Source organism: Oncorhynchus keta, chromosome 35 (genome assembly GCF_023373465.1).
Source record: "Oncorhynchus keta strain PuntledgeMale-10-30-2019 chromosome 35, Oket_V2, whole genome shotgun sequence".
NCBI classification, from domain to species: domain Eukaryota; kingdom Metazoa; phylum Chordata; class Actinopteri; order Salmoniformes; family Salmonidae; genus Oncorhynchus; species Oncorhynchus keta.
In genome coordinates, this window is record NC_068455.1 from 25935268 (window position 1) to 25948668 (window position 13401).

At 42.3% G+C, this 13401-nt stretch overlaps 1 pseudogene; it reads left to right on the forward strand.

Annotated features, from left to right (window-relative positions):
• The first annotated feature begins 596 nt into the window (after nucleotides 1-596).
• LOC118369071 (nucleolar protein 10-like) lies at nucleotides 597-12160 on the forward strand (annotated as a pseudogene).
• The last annotated feature ends 1241 nt before the right edge of the window (nucleotides 12161-13401 follow it).

The following is a 13401-nucleotide window of genomic DNA, read 5'->3' on the forward strand; positions in this document are numbered from 1 at the left end:
TTTCCCAGGACATAGACATATCTGATATTGGCAGAAAGCTTAAATTCTTGTTAATCTAACTGCACTGTCAAACTTACAGTAGCTATTACAGTGAATTAATACCATGCTGTTGTTTGAGGAGAGTGCACAATTTTGAACATGAAAAGTTATTAATAAACAAATCAGGCACATTTGGGCAGTCTTGATATAAAATTTTGAACAGAAATGCAATGGTTCATTGGATCAGTCTAAAACTTTGCACATACACTGCTGCCATCTAGTGGCCAAAACCTAATAATGCATTATGGCCTTTCTGTTACATTTCAAAGATGGTACAAACAAATTACAAAAGAACCATTGTTTTTTTCTTTGTATTATTTCTTTATATTATTATTAAGAATATGCATATCCTTGCTTCAGGGCCTGGGTTACAGGCAGCTAGATTTGGGTATGTCATTTTAGGCAAAATTTTAAAAAAGGGGCGGATCCTTAAGAGATTTTTAACAGCTTCTACCCCAAGCCATAAGACTGCTTAACAATTAATCAAATGGCCACCCAGACTATTTGCATTGACCCAACCCCCTTTGTTTTTACACTGCTGCTTCTCGCTGTTTACTATCTATGCATTGTCACTTTACCCCTACCTACATGTACAAACTACCTCGACTACCCCCACAAACTACCTCGACGACTCAGTTCCGGTACCCACAATAGCCTCATTATTGTTATTTTACTGTTGCGCTTTTATTTTTTAAACTTTCGCTTATTTAGTAAATATTTTTCTTAACACTGTATTGTTGGTTAAGTAACCATCTCTCTTATGTAACCATACCAAACATAACATTTCATACTAATTTAAGTGTCCAGGATGTACATTTACTATGTTACGTTTAGTCTATGAGACCAGGCTGGTTGTAAGTGAACGTGTGAGTGACCAGTACAGTTGAATTATTTCGCTGGTTCGAACCCCCGAGCCGACTGGATGTTGTTGTGCCCTTGAGCAAGGAAGTTAACCCTAATTGTTCCTGTAAGTTTGTCTGCTAAATGACTAGAATGTAAAATGATTATCAGGAGGATTGTATTACCATGCTTAAGTGTGTTCGTTTGCTCTATCAATGTTCTTAATTTTATATGACATCCAAAAACAAAACCTACAGACTTTCTTTACAGAAATCAATGGGAACACCATCTGTTGTTTTGTGTCGTGGCGTCCACGTTTCCACACAGACCTAAAAGTAGACCAACGCGTCCTGTTGTTTGTAGCAACGTGGGGCATGAATATTTACGAATATTCAGAATTGACAAATATTGTACATTGGTGTAATGAGAGGAAAGTGTCTTTGACAGCCTCGACAATGCAGATATCCAGTGTGAAGATGTATAACTTAAGCCACGGAAAGTCTCTTCCAGAGGTAAGACACGGTTGCATGAATAGCTAATGTGAGCTTGCTAGTTTTCTTGTTAGTTTAGCTAGCTAACTTACAATAAAAAAAGCAAGCCAGATAGTTACTGCTAATATTATTTGATCACCAATTGATAACCAATTAAATTGCGTAGCTAAGTCCTTTTTTCATTAGTTATTGCGCTCTTCAAGCAAAGGCATGCTAAGCAACTAGCCAGTCAGGCAGCTGGTTAACGCTGCATCCATGTCATCAAGCATAGAGGTTTATATATTGCTGTAAAATTGTGTTTGAGGTCACAAAGTATGCAGTAGCTTCTAATAACCACAGTATGTGATAGCACACGTCTCAATATTTGTTTCCCAGTGCCTCTCAGATCGGGAAGAAATTGGCATTGCAAAATAAAGATGTTGGTGAGTATTCCTTTACTAACTAATGGCTTACAGGTGTTTGTGTGCTAGCAAAGTGGCCAGACTATTATTTTACGCCTCACCTCCCTAACTGCTTTTTCTCAGACATCCAATGCAAGATCGAGCTCATCCAGGACTTTGAAATGCCCACAGTGAGCACCTCTATCAAAGTGTCAAGGGATGGGCAGTTCATTCTAGCAGCAGGTGACCATTTGGCTTGCTGTCACGTTCAGATCAAATTTGGCATATATCACTAGAGTAGACAGTATTATGAGTAATTACTGTTATGTATGGATTTGTCAACTTCTTTTAACATCCTTTCAGGCACATACAAACCCAGAAGTTTTAGCGCTGTCTGGATTCAGACGGTAAGTGATAGACCCACTAGTTACATTTTTTAAAACTATTTTGCTTCTGTGGTCCTCTGGAACTCCGATGTGCTATGGGAATCCCTGCAAGTATCCGTCCCTCCTTTTGTTGTGAAGTGAGTGGCTGGTCCATAAGAAGAGGATCCAGCTATCTCAGTGATGGTGTCTCACATTTTAATATTTAACTAGGGTGCAGTCTGGCACACATTCTCAGTAAACACACACCCAATTGCCACGCTGTGATGGACACCAATAAATACAGCTTTTGCATTGTGCCAAAGTCTTTGCCGGTAGATGTTATTTTTTTCTTGTAGCTAGTTCTCAAAGTGTTTTTTTTCCCTTCGCAGTTGTGGCCTTTGATATTCAGTCCAGCGACTACTCGAAGGTAAGACAGATTTCCTTGGTTGTTTCCTGCAGCGGGGGTTACCTAAACTTGTATTTTTTCAATAAATAAATGTGACCTGATATTGTGTGTGTGTAGCTGGTGTTTCTCCACTGTAACTTGCACGTGGAGTTCCACTCGCAGCATGGACACTACTACAGACGCGTATTCCCAAGTTCGGTAGGGACTTTGCTTACCACTACCCCTCCTGCGACCTGTACTTTGTTTGGGGCAAGGTAAGTGTTAAAAGCCTAAAGAAGCTGGATCATTCACTGTCTTGATATCCTATGTGTCATTAGACTTGGCTTCAACTTGACAAGTTGGAGTTGTGTTACTGTTGACACTACAGTAAGACAGACCTTTTTCGTCTCTCTCAGCTCAAAGATATTCAGACTCAATCTGGAGCAAGGCAGGCTCCTCAACTCCCTTCACACAGATGCTGTGTAATTATACATGTACAATACTTTATTTGTGAATTCAGCTGTACATTAAAATACAATACTGTAAACACAGTCATTACAAGACTCGTCAGTATGCATGTAGTGTGATCATGTCTCGTTTTGCCCTTTCTATGACTGACAGGGAGCACAATGTGTGTGACATCAACCCTGTCCATCAAGTGTTGGCCTCAGGAACAGCTGAGGTGGGTGGAGCCTATGTGCCCCAAAGAGTGAATGGATTGAACATTTTGAGTGTTTGCCTGTGTGTGTTCCTTGTGTTGTCGGTGGTTAGGGGAAAGTGGAATGCTGGGACCCTCGTGTACGAAGTCGGGTACGAAGTTGGGTGGGGATGCTAGACTGTGCCCAGAGCAGTGTCACAGAGGGGATGCTAGACTGTGCCCAGAGCAGTGTCACAGAGGGAACAAAGTAAGTACACCACTAGAACATGAACAGTTAGATGCATCTAGAAAAACACCATTGTTCTAATCCATGATGTGAATATGTTTCTTTAGAGTGGAGGGCTTGCCGTCGGTCAGTGCACTCAAGTTTAACGGCTCTCACCATGGCTGTGGGAACCAGCACTGGTCAGGTATGAACTTTTACAATGAAGGTGTCGTAATAGCTGGGATATTGAGGAAAACTCTGGAATAGATGTTGAATTTGACTTATTGCCTAACTGTAGTCCTCCCCACAAGTTTCCCTATTGAAGATCGGTCTGCCTGGTACTGTAGGTCCTCCTCTACGACCTGCGTGCCAGTCACCCCCTGCTGGTAAAAGACCATTACTACGGCCTTCCTATCAAGTCTGTCAACTTTCAGGACCACCTAGACCTGGTTCTGATCGCAGACTCCAAGATCATCAAGTTCTGGAACAAAGACCAGGTAAATGTTTGTGAATGTTGAAAAAATGTTGAAAAAAATATGTGATTGTTTTTTTAAACTAGACATTTGGTACCATTTTGACAGATTGGACATTTAATAACCTAAGTGTTTTTATTGTTTGGATGTTCCAAAAACAGCAAAGATGATTTATGCTGGTTAGAAAATATTGCCAACTGTGCTATTCCAAACTCACTTTGAATTAAAGGTGCAATATGCAGAAATCGCTCAGGCATTTCCTGGTTGCTAAAATTCTAATGGTTGCCTTATTTCAGTTTGTGACAAAACAAGAAATGTATAGTGTAGAGAATCATTGTACAGTCTAAACTGCTGTGAAATATATTTTCCATAACCAAAAATATTTTATTTTCCGATGTTTGAAACTGGTGTACAAAACAGAAACTAAAAGACACAAAAATACACTTAAAATGGCACACATAAAACAGATCTACCGCTTCTTAGACTTTCTTAGAAGGGTCTATAACTCACATTTCTATGTGAACTTGGTCAGGTTGCCCAAAAAGTGTTATGTTCCAGCTTTAAGTATTTACAATAAATGTTGTGGTAGTATTGGGGAAATAGCTTTGCATTTTTCATAATAAAAATGTGTTTGCCATTGGACACTCAGTTAATTAGTGGTCTGTACTTCATCAACTATCACAGTGGAATAATTGATATTCTAACCATACCTCTGGTCTGTTTCACCCTAGGGGAAAGTGTTCTCCCCCATTGAGCCCCAGACTAGCATCAATGATGTGTGCATCTACCCTGATTCTGGTGAGATCACCAGATACACTAAACATTGCTTCTGTACCAAGTTTATCTCTGAGGGTTGGTCAACAGACACTCTTGTTATTTTCTTGGGTAGTCATTTACCAGTATCCTCAACTACCACTAGATGGTGGCCATTGACCTCAACAAGTCCTTAACACTCCTGCAGGGTCTGCAACAGAAACGGCCCACAAGTGATTTCGTTTTGTCACAAAAAACTGTAAAATCACCATGAATTTGGAAATAAATTGGAAATCTGTTTCCAGGTGTGTGTGTGTGTGTCCCAAAAATACATGTGATTGTATCTCAATGTGATCAAGTTTTGAAATTATTGTATTTGAAAAGAACAATCCCTATTTTGGGCTTAGTTATGGTCAATTTGCAGTGTACTAATTATTTTCCGTATCTCCAACAAAAATTGTCCTACGGCTGTATTTAGTTGCTTACCCCTGTGCTACTGTAATGAGGGCTTGGACTGTGCTTTTTAAGTAAGACTGCCACATTGTCCACTGACAGCTTCTCTACCAGCAATTATGTCTAATTACATCAATCTTTACTGAGCACTTGAGTTAAACTGTTTAAGATGCTCATTCAAGTTCATGTTTTATTGTCACAAGTATAGTGAAAGGCTTAACTTGCATGCTCTACCCAGCAGTGAATAATCAATATCAAAATAGTATAACTAATAAAATATGTGTGTATATATAATAAAGAAAACACAACATTTGATGGGAAACTATATACAGGGTCAGTGACAATAACACATGTGCAAGGATACTGGAGTATTTGAGGTAGAGATGTACATATAGGCGGGTATTAGGAGAAAGTGACTGGAAGCAGGATAAATAGTCAACAGTATGGCAGCAGCATAAGTGGTGGGTGTGTGTGAGAGTGTAGGTGTGATATACATGTAAATAGGGCTGGAAAGTGACTGGTAGCATGAATATATAAATATTTATGGTATATATTACCACTAGTGTGTACAAAACATTAGGAACATCTGCTCTTTCCATGACATAGACTGACTAGGTGAATCCAGGTAAAGTTTGATCCTTTATTCAGCCCCAATTCAATTGATCAATCCTGCTTCAGTTCTTTTTGGCATGTACATTCTCTCCATGCGTGACTTCATCACAGAGATCACACGCACACCTCATCTCTTTGGTATTTCTGTTGCAGACACGCGTGCCATTTAAGTTTTGTCTATGCCCGTGCCTCTTTTCCAATCATCCCATGATGAGCACGCATTGTCTCCGATTCAGGTGCTCCTGGCATGCGATGTTAGTGTGAAATGACCAAATATTTATTTTGTTAACCCCACCTTCTTGCTCTAAACAATCTCTGAAGTTCCAGTGATATTCATTTGGGGAGGTGTGTAGGGGAGTGTGGAAGTGTGTCAATGGGATGTTAGAACTATTCATTCATTGGGAAAGGGAACAAACAGGAATGGAGGATGTTCCACTAATTAGTCCCCCAGTCACACAAAACGTGAGACGTGTTGTTGGGGGTTGGCGCGGATACCAAAAGTAAACTTGAAGCGTCCGGAGTGCTCTGCCAGCTACTACTCTACTTGAGGCACTTATAGCTTCCCATGTGTTCTCTCACTCATAACTGGCCATGAAGGAGAGGAAAGGAGGCCATTTTAGACTATTGGCATCTAGGCCATCTCCTCTCACTATACTGTCCTACCTACCTCCCTCTTCTTTCCAGTAACCCTCTCTCCCCTAGGGCTATGCACATGTACAGACATCTGTTTGATTCACTATTCAGTGTGTGACCGATACTGAGTGTACAAAACATTAGGAACGCCTGCTCTTTTCATGACTGACCAGGTGAAAGCTATGATCCTTTTTGATGTCACTTGTTAAATCCACTTCAATCAGTGTAGATGAAGGGGAGGAGACAGGTTAAAGAAGGATTTTTAAGCCTTGTGACAATTGAGACATGGATTGTGTATGTGTGCCATTGAGGGTGAATGAGCAAGACAAAAGATTTAAGTGCCTTTGAATGGGGTATGGTAGTAGGTGCCAGGCGCACCGGTTTGAGTGTGTCAAGAAATCCAACGCTGCTGAGTTTTTCACGCTCAACATTTTCCCGTGTGTATCAAGAATGGTCCACAACCCAAAGGACATCCAGCCGACTTGGCACAATTGTGGGAAGCTTGGCGTCAACATGGGCCAGCATCCCTGTGGAACGCTTTCGTCACCTTGTAGAGTCAATGCCCCAAAGAATTGAGGCTGTTCTGATGGCAAAAGGGGGGTGCAACTCAATATTAGAAAGCTGTTCCTAATATCTTGTACACTCAGTAATAGTAACCAGTAGTAGGATAAATAGATACTAATGGCAATCAGTAAACAGCAGTGTAATGGTAGTAATCAATAATAGTTTTAGCAGCAGTGTTGGTGTGAGGCGGCGCAGTAGTTGTTAGTGATTTTTATGACCAGGGGATAGAAGTTGTTTAGTAGTCTGTTGGTCTAAGCCTTGATTCACCAGTACCGTCTACCGCACTGGAGCATGGAAAATCGTCCATGTATCGGGTGGCTGGAGTCTTTGCCAATTTTCAGCCCTTTCTCAGACACCGCCTGGCATATATGTCCTGGATGGCTGGGAGCTCACCCACAGTGATGCGCTGCGTCGTCCTCACCACCCTCTGTAGGGCCTTCGGGTTGAGGGCAGTGCAGCAGTCATACCAGACGGTGATATGACCAATCAGGATGCTCTCAATGCAGCAGCTGTAAAAGTTCCTCAGGATCTGAGGGGCTATGCCAAATCGTTTCAGCCTCCTGAGGGACTGTGCTGGTGTGAGAGGACCATGATAAGTCAGCGATGTGGATACAGAAGATCTTGAAGCTCTTGACTGGCTCCACTGCGGCCTTGTAGATGGGGGTGTGTACCCGCCCTTGTTTCATGAAGTCCACAATAAGCTCCTTGGTCTTGCTGATGTTGAGAGAAGGATGAAGTTGATGTGTGCCATGGCCAGCCTTTCAAAGCACTTAATGATTACAGATGTGAGTGCCACATAGCGGTAGTCATTGTGGCAGGATGTCTTAGAGTTCTTAAGGAGTTAGAGTTAGTTTATTACTTTGCTAAGAATGGAGCTGTACAAAAATGCCCATTGTCTGCTTTATACATTCAGGATATAATCACCTGTAATTTCACATCTTTAGCAAATCCCCAGAACCATTTATATGAATGATTTGTGGTCTGGTGAAGATATGAGCAAGCTAGGCTTTTGTCAGTAATGGTAACATACATTTTAAAACCCAGCAAGACTTTTTGGTTCTTTTGCTGTTGTCAACTTGTCCCTGTCTAGTCTACTGCCTGCAAACGTACTACTGTCATCCTATGCGTATGTGGACTTTGTTTTCTGCGTGTACATGCAGTTAGGGTTTTTAACTGGAGTCGAACAAAACCAGCAGACGCATTTGTACAGTTCCACTTTCTTAGTTTATTACTTTGCTAACTTCAGTATCTTAAAATGATCTGTCTATATCGTTATCTTATCTCACGCTTTTTTTCTTATTTTAACATCACAGGTATGCTCTATACTGCCAATGAAGACCCCAAGATGATCACACTCCCTCAGGCTAGTTTTGCCTATCTCAGTGTGCCGCAGGTTTGGTTTGAAAGTCAAATCTTCCCATGAGAGATTTACTCCAGGGTGAGAATTGAAACCAAACAGACCAAGGCAGTATAGAGAAGGCACGAAAGGACGATCTCTATTTGAGGGCTTTAATGTTTGAGACATTCATTTGTTTAGTTTGGTTTGGCTGGTTTTCATGGTCCGCAAAAAAGCTACACCAAGGGCGCTATTCGTAGAAAGCTGCCCACCTGGTTTCACCTAGAAAGCTGCCCATCTGGTTTCACCTAGAAAGCTGCCCACCTGGTTTCACCTAGATAGCTGACCACCTGGTTTCACCTAGAAAGCTGCCCACCTGGTTTCACCTAGAAAGCTGCCCTTGTTGGGTTGTGAATGTTCTTCAGCAACAGGTCGTCTTGTGCCTACCCCTATACCAGCTTTTCAGTTCTTCTAGGAGAAGTGTGTGTACACTGTAAAGTAGTCTCTGTTTAGGAAGATGTGTGTGTGTGTGTACTGTAAAGTAGTCTGCTTTGAAAGATGTCGACCCTGTCACATGATTAGTTTCTAAGTACTGTCCCATTCATCAACCACTGATTAGATCACTGTGGTATTGAGCTACAGAACAACAAGGTCTTAACTAGCGTGTGTTTGGGCCAAAAGAAAGCTAATACTGAACTTAGGAAATGTGTTTATCTGTTAACAGCAAACGCGTTATATTTTTTGCTATTGGTGTTTTAGAATACTTCAGCGGCCGATATTAAACATTCACACAGCAGTGCTCAAACTGCCCTGAATAAATAGCTACATTTTTCACTCGGGTAACCTCAAATATCACACAAAGTTGTGTGCTATGAACATCAATGGTAACCAACACAGTTGTCAACTTGTTTGGTTTATGATTCCAGTTCCTGAGAGTTTATTTCTCCCTCGGTTTTTAACTCGAGTTGTGTGCAAAGCCTTCAACGCATGCCTCTCTAGCTGTCTTTTAGAACAGTAGGGAAACATTTTGAAGTTAACATTAGCCATTGGCTCGTCAGTGATTACATTGAGGGAAAGGGGGGATACCTAGTCAGTTGTACAACTGAATGGATTCAACTGAAATGTGTCTTCCGCATTTAACCCAACCCCTCTGAATCAGAGGTGCGGGGGGCTGCCATAACCGGCATCCGCGTCTTCAGCGCCGGGGAACAGTGTGTTAACTGCCTTGCTCAGGGGCAGAACGACAGATTTTTACCTTGTCAGCTCAGGGAATCAATCCAGCAAAGTGAACATTCCGTAGACTTTGAGCTCTGATTTTATAGACAAACAGAAGTCAGTTTGGATTGAACTCAGTAGCATTCAATTATCTTAAGTAAAGGGGTGATTCCAATCTGGTAACGTAGGCAATTCTTGTTGATTCATCCTCAGAGCCCTTAGAGGATTGGATAGGTGCAAGAAACTACACCTAGCCATAAGAACGTTGCCAACACCTACCTCCCTTACCAGCCCTCAAGAACAGTAGATATGTATTGAATTAGAGTTCTTCAAATGTTCCATGAATCTTCATTCCTTGTCCCTCCTTCACTTCATCCCTTGTTCTTGTTTCTCCATCCTCCCCTACATGTTGTCCCTGTGTAGGCACTGGGGCCTGCTCCTCGCTGGTGCTCTTTTCTGGACAACCTGACAGAGGAGCTGAAGGAGAGCCCTGAGAGTACCATCTACGATGATTACAAGTTTGTCACCCGCAAGGACCTGGAGAACCTGGGTGAGAGGGAGGTGGAGGTAGAGCTATTGGCATATTACCTATTATCTATTTGTTCCTCTCAAATCTACAGAAATACACGTGCCTATTACTTAGAGGTTTGGGGCCTAGGAACCTTCCAGGGCTGTGTAGACTACACTTTTCATTCAGTGGAGGCCATTTTGCATTTGTATTTAGGCAGGTTGGGGCAACACTGCTAGGCCAGGGGTGTACACATTTTTGCAACTAAAAAAGTTTATTTTGTTAAAATGAAGGTAGGTCACCCCCACTGTTCCGTTTGCTTCCGTTTAAGAAATGTTTTGCAACAGAATCGACGTAATGAATACACTCCAGGCTTACCCGTCCCGCCTAAAAGAGAAACACTGGCAGAATGGAGAGAGAAATGAAGAGATGGGATAGGGAAAGATGAAGGGGCGAAGAACAGAGGGGGTTGAAAAAACAGAGGAATGCTTGGGTCAGCACTAAAGAGATCAAATGACTTGGAGGAGAAAGGCGGTTATTGGGGAGGGAAGGAGAGACCGGGGTGGAGGAGAGGGACGAGGGGGGAGGGGAATTCAGTTCACTGCAGCTGTGAAATGTGTTCTTGTTATGTAACAGACCTGCTGCGGGGCAGATAGAACCCCTCTTTCCCCAGAAATCTTACTCTATCTGGTTACCACACACACAAACACACACAGTCCTTGTGTACCACAACTACCACACATTCCTGAACTAAAGTGGTCTTACAGGGACCAAAAAGCCTCATGCCAGTCACTAACAAGTTCATTCAGTGTTGAAGGAATGATGTCTGGAGACTGATGTTACGCAACTTTATCTAAACTCTCTCAAAAGGTTTCTTACCAAATAGCTATGTTAGCAGAAAGGAGCAGAAACCAGCCTTGATGTCACACAGCCTCAAGGCAAAAAACTTGAGTTGTCTACAGTCATGTCATTTTCTTCCAGCACATTCAAACAGCCTGCTTCACAGTTAATTACTAAGCCTTACTGTCCTTGGCATGTCAGCCAATTGGAAAGAGTACAAATATTTAAATTAATTTAATGAATTTTAATGAATACAGAGCTATATATAAAATGAATAAATCATCAATAATTTTACAAATGTATAATGTAGCTGTTCAGGAAATATGCATGTTTAATGTACATACAATTTGTAATGTTACCTGCCCTGTGTTCAACTATAGGTCTGTCTCACCTCGTGGGATCTACTGCGGGCCTACATGCACTGCTTCTTCATGGACATCAGACTGTACCATAAGGTAGGGGGGTGTGTGTGTGTTTGTCTTCCTATTTGTGTGTGTATAACTGCATATTCTTAGTTGATTGTCGATGTTAGTTGTGTGTCTAAATACGTTTTGTGTGACATGTCCAGGTGAAGACCATGGCCAATCCATTTGCCTACGATGAGTATCGCAAGGACAAGATTTGCCAAAAGATAGGAGTCCAGGACGCAGAGAGTACAAATCAAGGTGGGATATCCTACTCTGTGACTGTTAAAAATATAATACATTCAGACAGACAAGGATGAAAAAAGGCCTTTCTAAAATACATGACATCACCAAAAGTATATGGACACCCCTTGGATTTGTCTATTTCAACCACACCCGTTGCTGATAGTTGTGTAAAATTGAGCTCACAGCAATGCAATCTCCATAGACAAACATTTGCAATAGAATGGCCCGTACTGAAGAGCTCAGTGACTTTCAACGTAGCACCGTCATAGGATGCCCCTTTCCAACAAATCAGTTCGTCAAAATTCTGCCCTGCTAGAGCTACCCCAGTCAACTGTAAGTGCTGTTATTTTGAAGTGTAAACGTCTAGGAACAACGGCTCAGCCGCGAAGTGGTAGGCCACACAACTGCTGAAGCGCATCTAAATCGTCTGTCCTCGGTTGCAACACTCACTACAGAGTTCCAAACTGCCTCTGGAAGCAACGTCTGCACAGATCCCTGACCTCAACCCCGTCAAACACCTTTGGGATGAATTGGAACGCCGACTGCAAGCCAGGCCTAATTGCTCAACCTTACTAATGCTCTTGTGGCTGAATGGAACCATGTACCCGCAGCAATGTTCCAGAAGAGTGGAGGCTGTTACATTGCATTCGGAAAGTATTCATACGCTACAAGCTTGGCACACCTATATTTGGGGCCTTTCTTCCATTCTCCTCTGCAGATCCTCTCAAGCGCTGTCAGGTTTGATGGCGAGCGTCGCTGAACAGCTATTTTCAGGTCTCTCCAAAGATGTTCGATCTGGCTCAAGTCCAGGCTCTGGCTGGGACACTCGAACACAGAGCCTTGTCCTGAAGCCACTCCTGAGTTTTCTTGGCTGTGTGCTTAGGGTCGTTGTCCTGTTGGAAGATGAACCTTCACCCCAGTCTGAGGTCCTGAGCACTCTGTTGCAGGTTTTCATTAAGGGTCTCTCTGTACCTTCTGTACCTCTGTATCTTTCCCTCTATCCTGACTAGTTTCCCAGTCGCTGCCACTGAAAAAATCCCCACAGCATGATGTTGCCACCACCATGCTTCATGTAGGGACGGTGCCAGGTTTCCTCTCAATGTGACGCTTGGCATTCAGGCCAAAGAGTTCAATCTTGGTTTCATCAGGCCAGAGAATCTTGTTTCTCATGGTCTGAGACTCCAAGCAGGCTGTCATGTGCCTTTTTCTGAGGAGTGGCTTCCGTCTGGTCACTCTACCGTAAAGGCCTGATTGGTGGAGTGCTGCAGAGATGAATATCCTTCTGGAAGGTTCTCTCATCTCCACAGAGGAAATCTAGATCTCTGTCAGAGTGACCATCGTGTTCATTATGGAGTGTTGTGTGCAGATTGAGGGGGGAATTGAATCCATTTTAGAAATAAGGCTGTAACGCAACAAAATGTGGAAAAAGTCAGTGCCTGAATATTTTCTGAATGATCTGTATAGCAGCAAAGGGGGGACCAACTCCATAATAATGGCCATGATTTTGGAATGAGATGTTCACATACTAATTTTCATGTAGTGTACGTTTTATTGTTTATTGAAGGACATGGTGATACAGACAATGTTATTTAAGAAGTGTATATAGCTAATTTATTGTGTGTTGTGTTGTATGAATGTTCAGTTTTGCTGAGACCGAAGGTGAACAAAGAGCTGCCTCTCAAACTGATGGAGGAGAGAGACAATGAGGAGGAACTGTCTGCCAGGAAGAAGGGCAAGGTAGGAGCAAATACATGTGCACACACACTCGGGTTTCACATGCTACTGATCTAGGGCGGACCCCATTTAGTTGACTGGTCGATTGTTTGGTCGATAGGCTGTTGGTCGACCAATATTTTTCTTTTTCGAGCAGTTACAAATATGTGTATATTTTGTTTATGGCACACAAGACACCTATCTGATTCACTCCTGTCTCAGTGGACTAATTAATTGTGGAGGCTACGGGGATGGCACACCAGTAGTATCACCATTTACTATTAATTC